Below are 24,177 nucleotides of genomic sequence, written 5' to 3'. Positions count from 1 at the left end.
CCAAGATCGCGCCATTGCACCCCACCCTGGGTGACAGAGCGAGACTGTCTCAAAAAAAAAAAAAAAAAAAAAAAGAAAAGAAAAGAAAAGAAAAGAAAATTAAGAAGGAATTTGCCCCTTTTTTGCTTCCTGCCTGCCTGCTTGAGCTGGAATATCTGTCTTCTGCTCTCGGACTGGGATTTTCACAATTGGTTTCCCTCGTTCTTAGATCTTCAGACTTGGACTATAATTCCAGCTACTCGGGAGGCTGAGGCAGGAGAATCACTTGAACCTGGGGGATGGAGGTTGCAGTGAGCTGAGATCACACCATTGCACTTTAGCCTAGATGAAAGAGTGAAACTCCGTCTCAAAAAAAAAAAAAATATATATATATGTATATATAGAAAATCAATAAGGATAGGAAAACATTAATGTTGAATTTAAAAAGAAACAAATGAACCTATTTCAAGGTTTAAAGGCTTTTAAACAGACCTCTACTTTTTTTTTTTTTTTTGAGACGGAGTCTTGCTGTGTCTCCCAGGCTGGAGTGCAGTGGCCTGATCTCGGCTCACTGCAAGCTCCGTCTCCTGGGTTCACGCCATTCTCCTGCCTCAGCCTCCTAAGTAGCTGGGACTACAGGCGCCCGCCACCACGCCCTGCTAGTTTTTTGTATTTTTTTAGTAGAGACGGGGTTTCACCATGTTAGCCAGGATAGTCTCGATCTCCTGACCTCGTGATCCACCCGCCTCGGCCTCCCAAAGTGCTGGGATTACAGGCTTGAGCCACCGCGCCCGGCCCAGACCTCTACTTTTAAGTGGGCTACATTCTAAGGAATTTTTAAAAACTGTAATCTTGAACTTTGTTAGGTTTGTTGTTGGTAGTGGTGGTGTTGTAGTAAGTCTAGTGTTATTGAGTATTATAGAAGAGAGCAAAAGGGTAAATATAGTGATGTTCATGAAAACCAGCATTCTTCCTGTGAGAAAAGAGAGATAAAAATATGGGCTGGGCGCAGTGGCTCACACCTGTAACCCCAGCCCTTTGGGAGGTCAAGGTAGGATCACTTGAGTCCAGGAGTTCGAGACCAGCCTGGGCAACAAAGCAAGACCCCATCTATAAAAAAAAAAAAAAAATTAGTTGGGTGAGGTGGTATGTACCTGAAGTCCCAGCTACTTGGGAGGCTGAGGCAGGAGGATTACTGGAGTCTGAGAGGTTGAGACTGCAGTGAGTTGTGAACTTGCCATGGGACTCCAACCCGGGCAACAGAGCAAGACCTTATCTCAAAAAAATGAAAAAGATAAAAATATGGACTGGAGGACAAGAGGAAGAACTACTGGTATTCGACTGGAGTTGGGGGATTCAGATAGATTAACGGTTTTAAATAAAATACACTTTCTGGCTCTGTCTACTAAAAGGGCCTAGAGGCAATGAGACTCCAATAGCAAGAGCACTCTTCCTACTCATTTTTTCCCTAAGAACTGAAGGTTTCCACTAAAAGAAACTGAATCTCCTTGGAGAAATGGCTGATTCAATGTCTGTAGCAAAGAAAATGCAAGATGAGCCTGGGACCTCCTCTGCTACAGAATCGTGAAAGAAGTAAAGAAGTACTCAAAACCGATGGGCATAGGTCAGAAGGACACAGAGACCAACTGGAAGGGGCTCCCATTGGCCTAATTTGGGACAAATTGAGAATTGAAAAGAAAACTGATGGTAATGATTGTTCTTAGTTGACAGTGATACTCAAGAACATTAAAAGGTGAGTATGAGAGAAGAGACAGCATTTTCTTAAACAGCAGAATGCCAGCTTGTAAATGTGGACAAAATGATAGGATTAGAAAAATTGTGATTTTTGCAATCACCGACATTATAATTGCTTAAGTCAAAATTTATTAATGGATGCTAGAACATGGCTAAAAGTTGTGGGGGAACAAGATATTTTCATATCCTCCATGTAGCATCCCAGAGATTACTTATTAATTATAAAGTGGGAAATATACCTTTACAGTGAAGAATTCTAGCAGACAACACCGTAATCAGAGGATTAAATTTAGCATCAACTATAATAGGGCACAGTGGTATCATATGCCTCTTGCTATGAACACTGAGAGGCACCCAACATTGTTTCTGTAGAAGTTTTTGCTAAAATTTTTTAAATCTAATTCTGAAAAAATAACCAGATAATCCAAATTGTGGAACATTCTCTAAAAAGAACTGACCTGAAGGCCCTCTCCCAATTCCCCCACAAATGGCAAGAGAACTATTTTAAAACAAAATAGACTGTAGAGATGTGACAGCTAAAACAGCATGTGATTCTTGATGAATCCCGGATAAAAACAAAAACAAAGGCAAAACTAAGACAAAACAAAAGAAGTAAAGCTCCAAAGGGCATTACTGGGGGAAAAGCTGCATATATTTAATAAGACTTTTAAAACATTAGATAATATATCAATGTTGAGTCTATTATATTGACAATTTGGTTATATAGAAGAATGTCCTTGTTTCTTCGGAGGTAAATGCTAAAGTACTTTGGAGTGAAGCTTCATACAGTTTTAATGTACTTTCCAATATTCAGCCAAAAAACACCTCTATCTATCTATCTATCTATCTATCTATCTATCTATCTATCTATCTATCTATCTATGAAAAACACCCATATATGTATATGGAGTTATGTACAATGAACAAGTGTAGTGAAATGTTAACAGGGGGTGATTGTAGGTGAAGGATATTTGAGAGTTCATTGTATTTTCTTTTTAAACTTTTCTGTATGTTTCAATATTTTCCAAATAAAAGGTTGGGAGTTAGGGAGGCATAAACATGTGGACTGCCAGTGGATGCCTGGCCCCAAGGCAGTCAACCTACAGATTCACAACTAGAGACCTAGGACCTAAGCCACATGGCCTGAAAAGACGAGCTATTCTATATCGGTCAGGATCCTCTTGGCTTCAAGTAACAGGACACCCGAGTCAAAGTAGCTTAAACCTTAAGGATACTTCATGTAACAAGAAGTCTGAAGGTAAATGGCTCAAGGGCTGGTCAGTTTGTCAGCTCAAGGATGTTGACGCCCTCTTCTGTCAGTTTCTCTGTCATTCTCTTGGCTTTGCCTCATGGGTGCACAATAGGTACAATGGTGTCATGCATCATGTCTTCATGTGACATATCCAAAGCAGGCAGCAAGCCGGTGGGCCAGCTCCCCCTCAGTTCTCACCCTCTTGTAGCAGGGATAATGCTCTTTCCCATGATCCGCCCCCCCCCCACCCGCCCTGCAAAATTCCCTTACCTCTCAGTGCTCTTACAAACCTATGATATATTCACCACCTGAGGTTGTTCACCTGAACAAACCTGATGAGGAGGGTGGTTGCTGAGTGGGCAGCCAGCGGTGTTGGCCACATGAGCCATTCAGACTCCCTCGCTCAGGAAACTGAGCCTAGAAACCCAAATTGTGTGTGCTGTAAGTAGTCCAGCTGATGGGGAATGGACAAGAAGTTGAGGACACGAGCCATGTACAAGCCAAGGTTAAGACAAGAGAGAACACCATCTCTATACCTGTAGTGATAGAGGGTGAGGAAGCCATTTGGTAGGGAAAGTGGAATAGAGCACATGGTCTGAGTCAGTGAAGCTGCCCTTAGGCTCCCCCAACTGCCTGGATCCCTGTTATCTTCTGGTTAAGATTTCAGTTCTGGGCCACCTAGAATGGACTAGTGAGGACTCCTTATTGGCCAGTAACAGAACAAAAGACTGCCCTGGCACCAAAGAGGAATTAGTTATAAATGTTTGGGAATGTCTTACTATCCAAGGCAAGAATTGTAGGAAGTGTAGCCAGGCCTTAGAAAGTGCTAGCACCAGTTGGCTTCTCTTTGACTCTTGTCTCTGTGTTTCTCTACTGAGCATTTTATTCTTATCTCTGCAGTAGATAAGCGGATATCTTTGCATCTGGTCTCCAATGTTATTATACATCCACCCACATCTCCCAAATTCTCATTTAAGTTTTGATGCTGCTAAGAGGCCATATAGTAGACAGTCCCTCAGTCCTACTTTCAAATTCCCAGAGGAGAGAAGCTGAGAGGCCTAAGTTGGGTCAGATGTCCCATCCATCAAGTCCATTGGCTTCAGGTCACAACAGATAAGTAGGGGGTAAGGAGGAGGAGTATTAGGAGAAAGGGGTCATTGACGTGAGGCCGGAAAGATATCCCAACGGCATCCACTGTGATCCCCTTAAAGTACTGGTTCTCAAGGTTGGGGGTAGGAATTCCTCCCCACCCCCACTTTTGGCAATGTCTGGAGGCATTTTTGGTTATCACAGCTTGGGGGGTGGATGCTACTTGCATCTAATGGGTAGAGGCAAGGGGTGTTGCTAAACATCCTAGAATGCTCCTATGACAGAAAATTACTTTGTCCAAAATCTCAATATTACTGAGGTTGAGAAATCATGCTCCTCTTTTGATTCTGTAACGGGCCTTCCCACCAAATGGAGCGTCGGTATTCACAGAGCACAAACCCGTGCCTAATATGTAGGAGGACTCTTAAATATCTATTGGACAGAGGGTGAGAGAAAATACCATTCTAAAACAGGGTGGACACTGATTCTACTGCTGATTACCTGGGTTTAGGGTGTACTCTGGGTGAAGCCACCATGGGAGCTCACAAAGGCAGGGGATGGTGAAATTCTTGCCCTGGGGAGTGGAAGGTAGGGGTGTGTAAAAGAGAAGATGGAATAAGCAGAAACAGATGCAAACGGAAGACAGAACCATAAACCCACGCACAACTTGCTCTTGCAAGTGCTCATAACACACGTAGCAGCTGCTTCTCTGGTACCTACCCCTCCCACACACCATAAGGGAGAGCTGTCAAGCCTTAAGTCCTGAACAGCTGTAGGATATGATATAAGCATCTCTTTTCCCCAGTAATTCGTCGGGCAGGCAGGTACAGGCTCCAGGCCACTGGGGTTTCCTTTTTTGGTTTAGTAGATACACATGCTTTCCTTTCTTAAGGAGCATTGTCAGCCTGAAATCGTAAAAAAACAAAAATACCTGTAAATAATTCAGAGTGAAGACAACTCCAGAAATAAGGAGAAGGAAGAGTTTGTAAGGCTGAGTGTTTTCCTAAAATTCCTGACAACCAGAGTCTACTACTGGGCAAAGGAGAATAAGTTTTCTGGTAGAAACGCCAGAAAAGTTAGATAGTGCAAAGTCTTTGCTGCCCTCTACTGATTAAAATGAAAACTAACATGTGGTTTGAGAGAGAGGTTTTTCAATTACCATTCCATTTCTTCATTTACTTTTCCAACACCTATTTACTCAGCTTATACTTCCTGCAGGTGATGTGCAAAGCATTAAGTAGGGTAGCAAAAAATACAGACCAGGTGTTTCTTCTCGTGAAACTTACAGTCTGCCAAAGGAGACCAATTTTGTATGTCAACAAACAGGAAACATTGTAAGGTTGTCGAAAGTGCTCTGAAAGTAATTAACAGGGTAACATGGAGATGTGTGTGTGTATGTGTGCGTGTGTGCGCGATGGGGGGGTGGGTGTGGGCAGGCAATTTGAGATTGACCTGTGAGCTGAGAATGGAAGGTTGTGACAAAGCCAGATGTGCTGAGAGAGGCCAAAAGCTTTTCAGGCAGAGCGAGAAGTGGGTGTAAACTCCAGAGGCAGAAAAGTGCTCCCTGGGTCCTGGAACTCAGTGCAAGAGCAGACGGCTGTGTGGAGGAGAGGCCAGAGAGGTGGGCAGGGGCCACTTCACAGAGGGTCCCAGTATTTTGCCCAGGAGCTTGGATTTTGTTTGGTATAAATTTTATTCAGAAGAGGAAGCTATTGAGCATTTGCTATTTTTGTCTTTCAAGGACTATTCCTTTTAATAGTATATACTCGCTACAGAGTATCAATAAAGATTTTTTTCCCAGAAATATCAGAAAGTTTAAAAAGTACATACATTAAATAACTTTATTAGCAACTAGAGAGGCTGGACGCAGTGGCTCACGCCTGAAATCCCAGCACTTTGGGAGGCTGAGGTGGGTGGATCACTTGGGGTCAGAAGTTCAAGACCAGCCCGGCCAACATGGTGAAACCCTGTCTCTACTAAAAATACAAAAACTAGCTGAGCGTGGTGCTACACACCTGTAGTCCCAGCTGATCGGGAGGCTGAGACTCGAGGATTGCTTGCACCTGGGAGGCGGAGGTTGCAGTGAGCCAAGATCGCGCCACTGCACTCCAACCTGACTGACAGAGCGAGACTCCATCTCAAAACTAAACAAAACAAAAATTATCTAGAGAATTATTCTGTCTTCTGTGTGGATGATGGACAGTAGGGCAGCAGGGCAAGAGAAGGAGACAGAGCCAGGTGGTGCTGTGCAGGAGTCAAGCTGGGAAGATGGACAGGAATGAATGGATATGAGGTGGCTTTGGTGGTCTCACCTTCAGGAACCTCTGGTGGGTTGGATGTGGAGGACAGTGACATGGAGAGAGATGCCAAGGCTGTGAGGACAAGAAAATCAGCTATGACACACGTTTGAAGAGCAGTGGCACCTAGAGGCTCCATCCCCAGCTCCTTGCTGGTCAGTGGGTCAGGGCCATTTGCCTGTCCGCCGTGCTCTCTCCTCCTGCTCAGTCTGGGTGATTACACATGACAGGGCTCAGAGAGGCATCCCTCATAAAAATGGCCATAAAGCCGTTTGCTAATACGAAGCCTCCCATAAATGTCAGGTGATGAGAATTACAGCCCCGCAGGCTCATAAAAGAGAGAGCGTGTCATGGCTTGAGGAAGCCACAGCGACAGTGAGGGCACCGGACTGTCTTTCCAAGCTGTATTTCAGTTTCGGGGAAGACATGACTGGAGGAAGTGGAGTGCTGGCTGAGGCCAAAGTGGCTCAGAACCTTAAGTGAAAGGCCCAGTTATCAAATCTGTCAGCAAAGCTTCCATCCCCTGGCCCAGGGCTTCTTCAAGGTGAAGTGGAGTGCATTCTGAACTTGCAGAACTTAGCCAGGAGGAGTAGGGGCATTAGTGAACCTGGCCTCAGGCAGCCTCTGATTCCGGGGAATAAACAACATACTGTTTCCTACTTTTTCCAATCCTTGACCCACCTGTCAGCTAATTAGTACATAGCCCAGGTGTTCTCTCTGCCTTGAGCTGCTCCCCTGCTTACCATCTGTCTAGCAATCCTTTGATGCACCCCATATGTCTCACAGCCCTGACCCCCAACCTCTTTCTTTTTCTCCCTTTAGTTCTCTCTCTCTTTCATGTCCAGTCAACATTCAGCTAAAAAATCGCTGGTGTTCTATAATAAGCATGACATTGTGCTGGGATTCTGGAAACCAGGCTGGGGGCAAAGAAACATGATATGAAGACCCCATCTGGAAGAAGTTATACATCTAGCAGACAGGCAGCTAGGTGAGTAACTTCTTCTGGGAGCACATCCACACTTAAAAAGTAAAACAATAGTAAATAATTGTGGCTAATATCAATATTGAAGGCTGATTGAATGCCAGGTGCCTGCCAAGCGCATTAGCTCTTGTGGTCCTCCTGATAACCTGTTGAGGTTGAGTACTACGATGATTCTCATGTTGAGATCAAGAGGCTGAGGCTGGGGAGGTGGGGACCTTTACAGGGCGACATAGCCTGTGACCTTTTTAAATTCACGGTGGCACGATCCTGAAGCCTGTATGCTGCTCTGCTCTAGCACATCAACCAGGATAAACCGAGGCTCCTAATAGCATGGGCATATCCTGCATGCTGCTCCACTTCCGGGGCCACTCTGCCTTTTGCTCTCTCTTAACTTTTCTTCCACACACACCACACATACATGTGCACACACACATCTTGATCCATAATCCCATCCTGACCCCTATCCTTTGGACCCTAATGACATTTTCACATTGAATAAAAATTATGCAAAATTATTGCCTGCTCATTGAGAGAGCAATTTCAGAAACAAACACCAATAACCCCAATAAATGCCAATAAACTCAACATAATAATCAGCCTTGATAAATAATAAACACCAATACATTTTTGAATCAATTTTTATATTACTTAACATTGTTTTAACTTTGGGGATTAAGTATTTTTGGTTTCCTAAAGTGATTTCTTTTTTTCTTTTTTTTTTGAAACAGGGTCTCACTCTGTCGCCCAGGCTGTAGTGCAGTGGCATGATCACGACTCACTGCAGCCTCAACCTCCTAGGCTCAATTGATCCTCCCAACTCAGCCTCCCAAGTAGCTGGGACCCCAGGCATGTGCCACATGCCAGGCTAATTTTTGTATTTTTTGTAGAGATGGGGTTTCACCATGTTGTCCTGGCTGGTCTGAAACTCCTGGGCTCAAGTGATTCACCCACCTCGGCCTCCCAAAGTGCTGGGATTACAGTCATGAGCCACTGTGCTTGCCCTAAAGTTATAAAGTCTGACAGTTCTTTATTTAAATTTTAGAGTTAAAATTTAATCATCAAGAGTTCTGTCTGCATCAAATTGTACCAGTTTTAGGTATTATTTGTGTGAGGTTTCTTCAGTAACTTATTTCTACCAGATCCAATTTTCCTGGGTCAAATTTTGCAGATCTGCATTTCAAGATTTCCTCCGTTTTTAGTCAATATCACATTTTTACCACATACAATCAGTCATAGCCATTTTCAGTTTTAATTTGTGTTGGTTAATTTTGCCAGAAATATCCATTATAAATTGAACAGCAGATTAATGGTTTATTTATTCATTTCTTATTCAATGGGATGAGAAAATTGAACAACATTAGGCAACAGAGAGAGCTAGGCAAAACAGAGATGAAGACTCAGAGATAAAGATAGCAAGAGGAAATAAAATTTTAAGAGTAAAAATTACATTGATGGTAATGGTAATAGCTAATATTTATTGTGTACTTCTTATGAGCCCTGTTCTAAACACCTGAAATGGGCTTATATTCATTTAATCTTCACAACAACTCTTTTTAACTTTGATTTTGAGTTCAGGGTACAAGTGCAGATTTATTACATAGGCAAACTTGCGTCATGGGGGGTTTGTTGTTCAGATTATTTCATCACTCAGATATTAAGCCTGGTACCCATTAATTATTTTTCCTGATCCTCTCCCTCTTCCCACCCTCTACCCTCTGAACAGCCCCAGTGTATGTTGTTCCCCTCTATGTGTCCATGTGTTCTCATCATTTAGCTCCCACTTGTAAGTGAGAACATACAGTATTTGGTTTTCTGTTTCTGTGTTAGTTTGCTAAGGATAATGGCCTCCAGCTCTGTCCATGTCCCTGCAAAGGACATCATCTCCTTCTTTTTTTATGGCTGCATAGTATTCCATGGTGTATATGTACTACATTTTCTTTCTCCAGTCTATCATCAATGGGCATTTAGGTGGATTCCATGTCTTTGCTATTGTGAATAGTACTTCAGTGAACATACATGTGCATGTATCTTTATAACAGAATGATTTATATTCCTTTGGGTATATACCCAATAATGAGATTGATCACTTGAATACTATTTCTGTCTCTAGGTCTTTGAAGAGTCGCCACACTGTCTTCCACAGTGGCTGAACTAATTTACACTACCATCAACATTGTGTAAGCATTCCTTTTTCTCTACAACCTTGCCAGCATCTGTTTTTGTTTTTTGTTTGTTTTACCTTTTAGTAATAGCCATTCTGACTGGTGTTAGATGGTATCTTATAGTGGTTTTGATTTGCATTTCTTTAATGATAAGTGATGTTGAGCTTTTCTTCATATGATTGTTGGCCGCATACATGTCTTCTTTCAAAAAGTGTCTGTTCATAGGCCGGGCATGGTGGCTCACGCCTGTAATCCCAGCATTTTGGGAGGCCGAGGCAGGCGGATCACCTGAGGTTGGGAGTTCGAGACCAGCCTGACCAACATGGAGAAACCCCGTCTCTACTAAAAAAAAATACAAAATTAGCTGGGCATGGTGGTTTATGCCTGTAATCCCAGCTACTCAGGAGGCTGAGGCAGGAAAATCGTTTGAACTCAGGAGGTGAAGGTTGCAGTAAGCTGAAGTGGCACCATTGTACTCCAGCCTGGGCAACAAGAGCAAAAACTCTGTCTAAAAAAAAAAGTGTCTGTTCATGTTCTTTGCCCACTTTTTATGTTTGTTGTTGTTGTTGTTGTTTTTGTAAATTTGCACAATAACTCTTTGCGGAGATGTAATTATCATTTCTATTTTAAAATGGGGAAACTGAGGTACAAAGACTGGAAATAAATTGCCTCAAATTATACAGCTAGTAAGAGGCAGATCGGGGATTCACACCCAGGCAGCCTGTGACTGAGAAGATGCAGCTGTGTTTGTATATTGATTGCTTACTTCTTGGTACTGCAGCATCCAAACGTCCCCTGGAACAAAATGTTGGGGTGAGTCAAAATGTTCTTTCATTCTATGCTTTTCTGCCACCTGAAATGCCCTCCCACACCTTCTGTGCCTAACATCATTATATGCTTCCTTAGGGGAGTCAGACTGACCTTGAGAAGGAGGGGACCATTGCCCACAAAGCTGGGTCTCCTGACCCTCTACTGGGACTCCCAGCATCTGCGCTAATTGCTGTTGGAATGCTTATCATCTGTGCCACAATTCCCTTTGTCTTTCTCATTAGAGCCTGTTTGAAATGCTTGTTTTCCGGTGCCATAAAGAAATAGTACTTGAACATAAATTTAATTTTTTTAGCAAGGCCATTTGTATACTTTCTGCAGAAAGGGTACACTCACCAGCAGTTTTGCCACGAGAGTACACTGAACAAAGGAAACAGGGTCATTTACAACCTGACGCATCTACTGTACTGCTGTGTCCAGTTTCCATTGGCTGGAACGGGACCTCACATTCTGTATTTGTCCCGAATGGCTAGCAACTTAGAACTTTTTAAAAGAGGCAAAGGCCGAGGAGAACAAAGGAAGGAGGAAGTAACTGTGGAATGCTGAGAAAGGTAAAAATACCTTTAAATAAGGAAGAAGAACAGGCTATGGCCTAATGCTTGCTTGGACCAGTATAAGCATGCCAGGGCAAATATTTAGGCTAAATTATGAGAGCTAAGAACATAAAGTACATTGATTTTTTATTACGGCTAGTAGATATTTAAGAATGTTAGCACAGGTTTTTGAATAAATTTTGCTTTTTAAAAGAAGTTACTATTTATTTCTAATTAGATGGGGAGGAAGGTCTTTGAAGAGGAACCTCTACTTTTTACCGGCCTAAGATTCTTAAGAAGAGGAGTTGGCTCTTATTGCCAGTGTTTCAATTTCCTACTATAGGACTGGTACAAATGAGAAGAGTTATGAAAATTATTGAATAAATGCTTCTTGGCCTTTTGACTAAGATCAGATGAAAATTATTGAATAATAATTTTGAATAAACAAATGTGCAGTTTCACTAATAAGGGATTCTACTAATAGTTACTTGCTTTATTATTTACTGTTAAGTATGACTGTTTTGGCTTAACGTGTTCTCCCGCATTAAAGAACTTGTGATCTTTCACAACAGTTCTGGGAACTTATTCAAAGCTCCTGAAATTTTGATGTTCTGATGCAAGTGACTGGGTTATGCATAAATCATTTGATTTCTACATTCGTCCGCTTTCTATTTTGTTCTGACCATCCCATAGTATCTGGTGATAACAGAGTTCACCAGCAAGGGTGTTTGGATATGATACTGCATAATCCAAAATCTAAAATCAGAATAAATCTATATAGAATATGTCCTGATTGGTGCAAAAGTAATTATGGTTTTCACCATTAATAACTACAGACTTGATCTATGAAGTAGGTAAGTTATCCTAATGTATTAACCCAGGCTGCTGGAGTCAGAAATCTTAAGATTGCCTAAAGCTTCCCTACTCAAATCCAATCCATCACCCAGTTTTGTTGATTCTACCTTTTAAATAGTTCCTGAATCTGTCTCCTTTTCTCCATCTTTGTTGTCATTGCCTTCGGTCAAGGTCTCATCATGGTTAATCGCAACAACGTTCTACTGTCTCCCCAGCTGCAAGCTTGCTCTGATTCATTATTCTCACTATAGTCAGAGTGATCTAAGAAGCAAATCTAATCGTCACTCCCATACTTGAAACCCTTAAATAATAACTTCGTATCATCTGCAGAATAAAATATAACCCCCATCCTCCTTTCTAGGTCCATTTCCTGCTGCTCCCCTGTACACTAGTGCATTGGTCTTGATGACGTCCTTGTAAGTTCCTAAAATTACTTCAAAAATGCTGTCCCTGATGCATCCTTTCTTGGTTCTTGTTTACTTCCTCAGTTTCCACCTTCACAATGAAGTCTCCCTCCAAACAGTCCCTGATTCTGTGTTTCTGCCTAACTACAAAGAGTATGACATAAAGATTCAAAGCAAATGCAGTAGTATGAGCTTGCCAGACTACCCCACCTAAGTTGTATGAGTTTAGGCAACTCGCTTAAGCTTTCTAAGCCTCAATTACCTCATCTGTGAAATGGGGCTAGTTAGTAGCTGTGGTATGTAGACTGTCATGAGGAATTAAATGAGAAATTCCAGGCTTGCGTGAGCTAATCACTTAGTAATTACTAGCCATTTGTCTTGGCTAATATTCAGTTTGTTTGTTTACTTCTGCTAGACTGTGTGCTTCAAGGATAAAGACTCTTGTGTCTTTAGCAACTATGATAGTAACGGGCACAATATAAGTGTTCCTTAAATGTTTGCCAAATGGACAAATGAATGGATGGAGGATTATCTTCTACACCCCAAATTGGAACACTTGATCTCACATGTTTGAGTAATGGAGAAGAGTTTAAGTAACTTCTAAAATAGTGAGTTATTGCTATAGCAATGAAAAAATTATTACCCTACCCCTTGTCCTGAGATTGGTGTGGTTAATGACACACTGAAGGTGTTGAGTTTAGAACATTGTAAGAGGCAAACAACACTTTCAGTCAAATTTAATTGAGGAAGCACAATATTGTAAAGATCTGGGTTCTGGTCCTGTCTCTGCCACTAACAGGAGGTGTGACCATGAAAAAGTTAAAAATTAAACTCTCAGCCTTTATTTCCTCATCTGTAGACAAACAATGATGGACAAGATGATCTCGAGGATCCTTTTACTTTGTCAATCAACTGCTTTTGTAACTTCTCAGGGTGATAAGTTACACTTTCAATTTGGGGAAATTGTATATGAAAGTATATGAAATAATTGCATTATAATAGTCTTAACTACTGCTGCTATGTAATGTTCCTGAGATTTTGTTATTGTTGTTGTTTTAACTTTGAGAAACGAAAAATTTTAATGGTAGGAATTTATAATCGGAATGAACCATGAAAGAGATAATTGTTGTTGATACAAGAGGATAAGAGAAAATCCCCACTTACTGCCCCCGACCTGGCCATGTTCAGTGAAAGAACTAGCATTGGCTTTATAGAGTGGATATGATTATTTATGTTAATAAGCAAGGAGACTATAAATGTATTATTAATTACTATGGGACAAATTCAAAGTTTCTGAGAGTTAAACTAGTAAAATGCATACACAATGTACTTAGATATAGTATCTATGTTAGTAAATGAAGAGATTGCAAATGTATGGTTAATTATTCTAGGAAAAACACAAACTAGGGTAATCTTAGCAAATATGATCATCGTTTAATAAGTGGAAACTTAAATAATCATGTGGTATTTTATAGGGAAAAAATTGTGGAAACAAACATAGACGGTCAACCTAAAGCAGGGTACTCTAATCTATGGCTCACAGATTCCAGGTGGTTCGTGAAATTGCTTTAAGGATCTGCAAATTTATGAATTTACTAACCATTTTCTGTCTGTCGGCTTAACCAGCCAATGATGTTAATAATCAAAACAATTCCCTCTCTTTGTTTTGTTTCCTATAAAGCACAACAGAAAAGAACACACTTCTTTTTTTTTTTTAATCCTCCTCACTGGAGAAGTAGGCTTAGCTATCTATATAAGGAAGAGGTTCTTGGATAGGACAGAGAGTTTCCCAATGCAAGGGCAGGCACAGTTGGTTCAAGTAGAAGGTGTATCTTTATTTGGAATATGAATTATCAGGCTATCATGGCCCAAAGCTATTAAAAATTCAAATTAAATAACATTCTGCCCTTGTTCTGCTTCTAATCTCGTTGAACTGCGTTCTGATTATTTTGCTTGCTATGTGTGTTTGCCCACAGGGAGGACAGGAGCAGCTGGTCCACCTGACAGTTGTAATTTCTTTCATAGATTAATATATTGGTATTCTGGTTTATGAAGATAATTTTTTTAAGTGTTCAGTTTATAATTTTTTTTGAGACCGGGTCTCCTTATGTTGTCCAGGCTGGTCTTGAACTCCTGGGTTCAAGGGATCCTCCTGCCTTGGCCTCCCAAAGTGCTAGGATTACAGGCGTGAGCCACCACGCCCTGCTGAGTGTTCAGTTTAATGTGTGTGTTACTGACTTTGTTTCCAGGCTCATTTTGCTAAAAAAAAAAAAAAAAAAAAAAATCTATTCAGGGGGATTGGAAAGCTAGGAGTGCAATCCTTAACCACATGTGTTTCTCGAGGTGAAGCGTACCTTGCGAGCTATCTTGGCACTCACACAGCTAGCTGAGTCTTTTCTGGGGACACCTCACTGGGTACTGCTTGTGCTCACCATTAGATGAGCATCTTGATCCTCTCATTTTGTAGATTGACAAACTGAGGCATACAAAGGTACTTAGCACTTTTGAGAACTAGCTATCTGAACACTTGGAACAGATTTTAGAAAACTTTTTCTTTTGGGCTGGGTAGAGTGGTTCATGCCTGTAATCCCAGCACTTTGGGAGGCCAAGGAGAGAAGATCACCTGAGCCCAGGAGTTGGAGACCAGCCTAGGCAACATAGTGAGACCCTGTCTGTACAAGAAATACAAAAAGTAGCTGGATGTGGTGGTGCACACCTGTGGTCCCAGCTACTCAGGAGGCTGAGGAGGAAGGTTCGCTTGAGCCCAGGAGGTTGAGGCTGCCATGAGCCTTGATTGCACCACTGCACTTCAGCCTGGGCAACAGAGCATGACCCTGTCTCAAAAAAAATAAAAAATAAAAAAAAAAACACCAAAAAAAACCCTTTTATTTTGAAATAATTTTGGATTTATAGAAGAGTAGCAAAGTTAGTACAGACATAGTCCACATTCAACTTCCCTTAACATTCACATATTTATTTTCATTTTTATTTTTTGAAACAGTTTCACTCTTGTTGCCCAGGCTGGAGTGCAATGGCATAATCTCAGCTCACTGAGACTTCCGCCTCCTGGGTTCAAGCGATTCTCTTGCCTCAGCCTCCCAAGTAGCTGGGATTACAGGTGTGCGCCAACACGCCTGGCTAATTTTGCGCTTTTTTAGTAGAGATGAGGTTTCACTGTTTCGGTCAGGCTAGTCTTGAACTCCTGACCTCAAGTGATCCACCTGTCTTGGCTTCCCAAAGTGCTGGGCAGGCATGAACCACTGTGCAACATTAACATATTATATAATCATGGTTCATTGATCAAACCACAAAGGTTTTGTGTATATATACATTTATATTATATTATATTATATTATATTTTATTATATTATATTATATTATATTTTAACAGAGTTAGGGTCTCGCTGTGTTGCCCAGGCTGGTCTTGAGCTCCTGGGCTCGGGCAATCCTCCCACCTCAGACTCCCAAAGTGCTGTGATTACCAGTGTGAGCCTGGCCCTTACAATATTAACTAAACAACATACTTTATTTGGATTTCCTCAGTTTTCCCCACCAGTGCCCCTTTTCTGTTCCAGGATGCAATCCAGGACACCACAGTACATTTTAGTCATCATGCCTCCTTTGTTGCCTCAAACTGTGACTGTTTCTCACTCTTTATCTGTCTTTCATGATCTTGACGCTTTTGAAGAGTGTTGATCAGGTGTTGTGTAGAACGTCCCTCAATTCAGATTTGTTTAATATTTCCACAACTTTTAGACTGAGGTTGTGGATCTTGGAGAAGAATACCATAGAGGTGAAGTGGCCTTCTCACCACATCATGTCAGGGGTGTACACTATCACTGATGATACTGATTTCTTTTTTAGTTTTAATTTTAGTAGAGACAGGGTTTCACTATGTGTGCCGGGCTGGTTGAACTCCCAACCTCAGGTGATCCAACTGCCTTGGCCTCAATCTTTTTATTTTGAAAGTTGGTAAGTAAAGAAAAAGAATTAAGCATTTATTCACTTTTAAAACAGAAACTATTTTCAGGTAACTAAATAGCCTCTGTTGTTGAAGGAAATCTCTAATTTACAGAAGACTGTCAGTGAGCAAATGTGGAAGGTAATATATAATTGGAAAAATCATTAGTTTGCCACCCGTAAGGAAAGTATTGATTCAGGAAAGGATAAAATCATTAAATCGTTAGGTTAATGGTTGACAGGTACATTGACCATTCATCTCATTTTGCCAGAGATGGTCCTAGTTTATGACTATTGTCCAAGTGTAATTATTAATAGTGCCCCTTTTAATGTCAAATGTGGCAGTTTGGATTATAAGTGATAGGCTCACCCTGTTGACAGGGTACCGACATATGTATGAAGCCAAAGTAAATATCATGCAGATAATATTCTGATAATAATAGAATTGAGCTGTCATCACCTTTAACTCAGTGTTAATCTTACCATCACTTAGGATGGGACAACCATATGTGTCTCCTGTTGTGATTGAAACTGGAATATACAGGATTACCTATGAAGTTCCCTTGATAAAAATGTTCAATTTAAATCTGGTCAAATATTCAGATCTATCTTCCTGCTTATAGGAAACACAAGGATTGGAGGAAGCAATCAGACAGATCCAGAGGGGAAACAGGTCTGGTCTTCAGCAAGTCCGTATCATGATAAAAGGAACTGTTCTAGGTTAAAAGTGTCTTAAGAGGCATAGCAGCCAGATATACTGCTTGGTTCTGAATTCGATACGTATTTGGCCAAACCAGCTGGAAGGACATCTTGGGGACAGGTGAGGAAATTTGAATATGGATTTGCTATTATGGTTAATTATGTTAGGTGTGAAAATATAATTTTTGCTATGTAGAAAACTGGGCGTTAAAAAAAACAGATGCATTCCAAATATTAGGGGTGGAATATTATGATGTCTATAATTTACTTTAAAAATACTTCAGGGCTGGGTGTGGAGGATCATGCTTGTATTCCCAACATTTTGTGAGGCCAAGGTGGGAGGATCTCTTGAGCCCAGGAGTTTGGGACCAGCCTGGGCAACAACGCAAAACGCTGGCTCTAAAAACAAAAACAAAAAGGAAAACGAAAACATGAAACTAAACTGAAAAAAAAAAACCACACACACAAAAAAGCATGAAATAAAATAAAATAAAATAAAATAAAATAAAATAAAAACGCCTTCAGCATTAACTATAATAAAGGGAGTTGGCAGGAAAAGCAGTAAGATAAAAGATAAAATATATAAAACATTTCATAAACTTACACCTGAAAGACAGTGTCATAGGTAAGGCAGCCCCCAGTGATCCCACCTCCTGATATTCAGCCCCTCCTTGAGTGTGGTCTACACTTTTCAACTTGTTTCTTCTTCCCCCCCGCCTGTTTTTTTTTTTTTTTTAATTGAGACAGAGTCTCACTCTGGAGCGCAGTCGTGCAATCCCGGCTCTCTGCTGGGACTACAGGCATGCACCACCATGCCTGGCTACTTTTTGTATTTTTAGTAGAGATGGGTTTTCACCAGGTCGGCCAGGCTGGTCTTGCTCCTACTTCAGGTGATCCACCCGTCTCGGCCTCCCAAAGTGCTGGGATTACAGGCGTGAGCCACTGCACCCGGCCACACCTTGCTTCTAATGAACGGATATGGGGAGAAGTGATGGAAATTCACTCCCAATATTATTGAAATATTGAACCTTACAAAAGGTTACAAGTCTGTGGCTTCCATCCTGAGCATTCTCTGTCTTTCGTAGATTGCTCGTGCTGGGAGAAGGACACTGTCATGTTGTGATCTGTTCTATGGACAGGCCCATGTGTGGCATGTCTTCTGTCTAGCAACCTATGAGGAACTGCCATGCATTAAAAACCAGGTGAGTGAACTTGGAAGAAGATCCTTCAACATCAGGTGAGTCTTCGATCTCGGCTGGCAATCTGACTGCAACCTCATGAGAGGTCTTGAGCCAGAGGCACTTAGACTGTGCTTGGATTCCTGACCCATGGAAGCTGTGAAGTAATGTTTTGTTGCTTTAAACTGCTAAGTTTTGAGATAATTTGTTATGCAGCAATAGGTAACTAATACAGATAGGAAACAGTTATTAGGGTGAAAGAGGGCAAGAAGAACATTATAGGCAGAGAGAAAAACCCGTGAGATAAGTATTTAAGGTAAGAAGCATGAGTGTCTTTCAAAAATGGAAAGAAACCAAATTTGACTAGAACTTAGAAGGCAATAAGGAAAGATGAAGTTGTAGTGATGGGCATGATATAGGGCTACAAAGACCATGTCAAAAGTCTGTTCTTTTTCTATTGGGAATAAGAAGCCATGGAAAGGATTTAAGCAGAGCCTGTTTTAGAAGCTTAATTGGGTGTTTTGCAGAGAAGAGAATAGAGGGAGCAAGGGTGGAAGCTAATCTGGGAGAAGCGCTGAATCATCTGGGCTGGGTATGGAAAACAGATGGCATCGCCTTTCTCAACTCAGACTCTGAAAAGGTCAGCACTGCTCTGGGCCTTACTCTGATTACACAAAATTGGCACAAGGATGGCCATACAAATCAACACCAGTTAATACACTGGCTACCCAATGACCAGTTAGATTTCTTCTTGGAAGACTTTTTACCTATAGATATCCAGAGATTTGGCAGTGATGTGTGGACACTAGACTGGGAGGTGAGTCAGATGCTGCCTTTACATCCGCGTTGAATAGGATGAGTGAGAGGAGAAAGTGAGTTTACAGAAAGAGGAGACTAGAGCAAACAGGCAAAGATAATCAGAGAGCAGAAGGCATGTGGCCCCTGAGAAGGAAAGGAAGAGAGTGGGAAACGCTGTAGGTCCTCAAAGCTTTCCAGCCCCTATAAAGGTCATGGCAACTAGACCTCTTGTCCACAGAATTGATTAGTTTTGTTTTCTCACCAATATTAATTTCCCTTATGCTCATTTGGCTTCTTTTCCTTACAACCAAAACATTGTCATGACTAGAATAGATTTCTGCACCATGATTGAGTAGATCATTTGACCTCTATAGATTAAAAAAAAAAAAGGTGAATAGAATGATATTAACACTTGCATATTACCGACTCAATATACTCACAAAGATGCCATTATTTACTTCAGTTCAGGAATTCTCAGCCCCATCCAAGCAGCCTATATGCTGATACTACTTAATAGCTGAACATATAACAACATTTTCTGAGTTTTCTTACATCCTAGATCCAATGGAGATTAGGGGATGAGAGGTTAGAACTTGTTCTGAATTCCGTAAGTAAGTTACAGGCTGATGAAGTGACAGTTCGAAGGTAGATGCAATGCAGATGTCATCTGGAGAAGTATTACCTGTTGCCCACAGACATCCATACAGAATGGCAGAAGCCTGGGGAGACTTTATGCTCTAATTGCTGATTGGGAGTAGAGCAGATTGGTTATGAATGTGGACTCTGTAGCCTGGAGGCCTAGGTTTGAATTCCAATTGTGTCATTCACTGGCTGTGTGACTCAGGATGCATTACTTAATCTCTCTGTGCCTTTGTTATCTGTAAAATAGAAATAATAGCAATGCTTACCTCATAGGGTTTTTGTAAAGTTTCAAATGAGTTAGTACATTTAAAGTGCTTAAAACGGTGCCTTGCATGTAGGAAATGATTGATAAATATTACTTATTAAATGAGATGCTTATGTAACATGCTGAGCATACTACAAGCTCAGGAAATGTAAGCTACTATTATTATTTTCTGCTATAATCCTGTATGTTGATTTAGTATGACACTCCCTATCCATGGAGTAATATTGTTCATTTAGTCCTAGTTTCTTGGCTATCTCATTGTCTTCACTTACATATATGCAAAAAGGTAGACCCTACCTTGATTTTGACCTTCTCGGTAAAGCACTAGCTAGCAAAATGCCCTTTTGTAGTCCATTCTGGCTGCAGTAACAAAATACCATAGACTGAGTGGTTCATAAACAATAGAGATTTATTTGTCACATTCTAGAGACTGGGGAGTCCAAGGCCAAGGTGCCAGCAGATTTGGTGTCAGGTGAGAACTAGCTTCCTCAGACGACCTTCTCACTCTGACCTCATGTGGCAGAAGAGGGCGAGAGGTCACTCCTGGGCCTCTTTTACAAGCATGCTAGTCACATTCATAGGGTTCTGCCCCCATGACCTAGCCACCTCCCAAAGGCCTCGCATCCTAATACAATCACCTTGTGGGTAAAAATTTCAACATAGGAATTTGGGGGGACATAAATATCCAGACCATAGCAGCCCTATAGAAACTATGGAAACAAATATTACTTATTGATGATTTTTAGTTGCTGCCTATGCCATGGTAAATAGTTTACTTATGAAATCTCAGGGCAACTCTTTGTTTTCCAAATAAAAAGGTCGAAGCTGTGAGAAGTGACTTGCCCAAGATTATACGGCCAGTAGTTGGTAGAGCCAGGACTAGAATCCTGATCTAATTTACCCCATTAGCTCATTAGCAATTGCTAGCTCTACTGCCCGTGAGGGAGCTAGCAGACGCACCCAGCCTGGGATTCTCTATTTCCGAGATCTCTTTCAATATTTCAAAGACCAATATTTCCAGTCAGGAATAACACAGCTGCACAGTTTATGGGTTAATAAGTGTGTTATTAGGAACTGGGGCTTCAGCCAGGAAAACAGTCTTTTTAAAGCATTTACAGTCTAGAAATTATACATTGTGATTTGGGTGAGACGCAGGATTTAGTGGTCTCTAACTGGCTTTGGTGTTAGACACACATGTGGTTGGTTGAATTCTAGCTTCCCCTCTTTTCAGGTATCTGAATGTCACCTTGCATCAGTCCTATCATCTATCTGAGCTTCAGTTTCCCCATTTGTAAATTGGGGACAATACATCCACCTTGCAGGGCTGCCGAAGGGATTGGATATAGTGTATGTAATGTACCTCCTATGGATTTAAGATAGGTACTCAAAAATGGCAGTTATTTTCTTAAAGCCTCATTCTGCATTGGAACCAGTTCTCAAGAGCCAATTCTGATGAGTGTCTTCACAGCAGGACCTAAGCCCTGATGAATTAATTTGTCTGAAGCCAACATTGTCTTTTCATTTCATCTTGATATGCTAATTGTGGGGGGTCTATAATTCAATGGTTATCAATTGAACAAGGGTGGTATTTGCTATTCTGTTCTGTATAGTTGTGTACATTGTCAGTATCCTAATAGTTATCAAGCTTTGACTACAGGAAAGTCCATTTGGTCTCTTAAAAGATGCACTGAATCTCTTCAATTCCTTTTTCATTTTGATTCAATAAAATGGTTCACTCTAGAAAAGCTGTATAGACATAGTTCAAGTCAGATATTTGCAATATGTTGTATATAACAATTGAGCTCAAACTACCTGAATTTCAAGGACATATTTATGGGGATACACTATAGCAATGAAATAATGAAATACATGTACACACATGATTATCATATACATGTGATAGATATACATATGTATATACTTAATCTATTTAAAAGATTATTCTATAATATAAATATCTTAAAGTAGATTAAAATAACATAATAAAAACTATCAGATAATAAAATTTTAATACCTGCAAGGAGTTTCTTCAGACTGACTTCAGACTGAGTTTGTTTTCATTTTTTTTTTTTTTTTTTAAATTTGAGATGAAGTATCCTTCTGTCACCCAGGCTGGAGTGCAATGGTGAGATCTCGGCTCACTGCAACCTCTGCCTCCTAGGTTTAAGCGATTCTGCCTCAGCTTCCCAAGTAGCTGGGACTACAGGTGCGTGCCACCATGCCCGGCTAATTTTTGTATTTTTTTAGTAGAGACGGGGTTTTGCTATGTTGGCCAGGCTGGTCTCAAAATCCTCAGGTGATCTACCCGCCTCAGCTTCCCAAAGTGCTGGGATTACAGGTGTGAGCCACTGCACCCAGCCTGTTTTCATCTCTTATATATGCTAGTGACTTACTTTCTATAAGGTATGCATTTTGAATTTTTTTTTTTTTTTGGTAGGGATTAGTTTGTAATAAGCCATCTATACCAGTATTATTTTCAGAATAATTGACCAGAACTTGGGGATACAAGCTAATGTTGAAAAAGGGATCTAACCCCCAACTTCTGGTCAAACTATAGTTTGTTCAAATGTCACACTTTTTTTTTTTTTCTTTTTTAAGATGGTGTCTCATTCTGCATCCCAGGCTGGAGTGCAGTGCTGCAATTATAGCTCACAGTAGCCTCCACCTGCTGGGCTCAAGTGGCCCTCCCACCTCTGCCTGTCAAGTAGCTGGGACCACAGTCATGCACCACAATGCCTGGCTAATATTTTTGATTTTTGTAGTGATGAGGTTTCCCCATTTTGCTCAGGCTGGTTTCAAACTCCTGAACTCAAGCAGTCCTCCCTCCTTGGCCTCCCAAAGTGCTGGGATTACAGGCCTGAGGCACTGCACCCAACCTCAAATGTCACATCTTTAACAAAATTTTCACCATGCTCTCTTTCTCCAATTACTCATGCTCAGAATTGTGTGAAGCCTTTATCACAATTTATCATATTTAATTGATTTTGAATATTTAACTGGAATTCAGTGTAGATGATGTTTTTAAATTAAAATATAATTCACTTACAGTAAAATTCACCTTTTAAAGTATACAATTTGGCTGTGTGCAGTGGTTCAGACCTTTAATCCCAGCACTTTGGGAGGCCAAAGTGGGCAGATCACTTGAGCTCAGGAGTTCAAGACCAGTCTGGCCAACATGGCAAAACCCCATCTTTACCAAAAATATAAAAAATTAGCTGGATGTGGTGGCAGAGGCCTGTGGTCCCAGCTCCTTGGGAGGCTGAAGTGTGAGGATAGCTTGAGCCTAGGAAGCAGAGGTTGCAGTGAGCCGATATCATGCCATTGCACTCCAGCCTGGGTGACAGAGTGACACTCCCTCTCAAAATAAGCAAATAAATAGTATAGAATTCAATGGGTTTTAGTGTATTCACAAAGTTGTGCAACCATTAGTGCTAATTCCAGAACATTTTTATCATTGAAAAATAAATTCCATATCCATTAGCAGTCACTTCCAATTCCTCACTCCCCTCTACCTCCTGGAAACCACTATTCTACTTTTTGTCTGTATGGATTTGCCTGAAATGCAATGTAATTTCATCACATTTCATGTAAATGTAATCATACAACAGGTGGCCTTTTTGTATGTGGCTTTTTATGTCCAAACAATATTTCATTGTACAGTTATACCATGTTTCTTAACCATTCATCAGCTGATGGTCATTGGGTTATTACAATACTTTTTGGCTATTATGAATATTGCTGCTGTGAACATTTGTGCACACGTTTTTATGTGTATTCAATTATTTAGGCTCACAGTATTTAGGAGTGGTGTTTTGCTACTACGCTGACTGGGGTTAAGACCAGGCTCTGCTATTTAGTAGATGTGTGACCTTGGGCAAGCTACTTAACTTCTCTGTGCCTCAAGCTCATCTACAAACAGTGACTATGTTATCCACCTCTTAGTGATTTTTGAATCTTAAAAGAGTTAACGTATGGGACGTACTTAGATCCAGGTTTGCTACATGGTTAGCAAACATGGTAAGCATGCGACATGGACATGCTTACATGGTCCAAGTAAAATTTATCTATTAGTATTATTTTAATATTTTAGGACTTTAATAAAAGGGCTCATCTTCATTGTACCTTTGAAACCCCAAATCCTAAACTTTTTTTTTGTTAATTAGAAAAACGAAATAAATATTCAGAATCGTCTGGTATTCTGGGTGTCCTAATTTCAGACAAGCACATTATGAGATTGAGTGAGAGATGGCAAAGGTGTAAATTGCAAAGAGGCTTGCCTTCACCAATTTACCTTTCCTAATGCAGCAACTTATAACACCTATTCGCTTGCAACTATTTAGTATAATTTGGGAGGCATTCTTGTAACTAATAATATATTATTTAATAACATGTATATAGAGCTGAGTGGTGACTTGACTCCTGCTACTGTAAAGCTAGGGAATAGCGGCTTTTCACAGCAACTGTGCAATTGGTTTAGGCAAGGCCCAGGTCGATTTTGA

At 40.8% G+C, this 24,177-nt stretch overlaps 1 protein-coding gene across 1 annotated transcript in view; it reads right to left on the bottom strand.

Annotated features, from left to right (window-relative positions):
- The window catches only part of PRELID2 (PRELI domain containing 2), a 1,077,378-nt gene that overhangs the window by 667,278 nt on the left and 385,923 nt on the right, over positions 1 to 24,177 (bottom strand). The gene's annotated exons all lie outside the window — the stretch shown is intronic.

This window comes from Macaca thibetana, chromosome 6 (genome assembly GCF_024542745.1).
Source record: "Macaca thibetana thibetana isolate TM-01 chromosome 6, ASM2454274v1, whole genome shotgun sequence".
Classification (NCBI taxonomy): Eukaryota; Metazoa; Chordata; class Mammalia; order Primates; family Cercopithecidae; genus Macaca; species Macaca thibetana.
The sequence above is the reverse complement of the archived record's forward strand: the minus strand, read 5'-3'. Positions and strand labels throughout refer to the sequence as shown.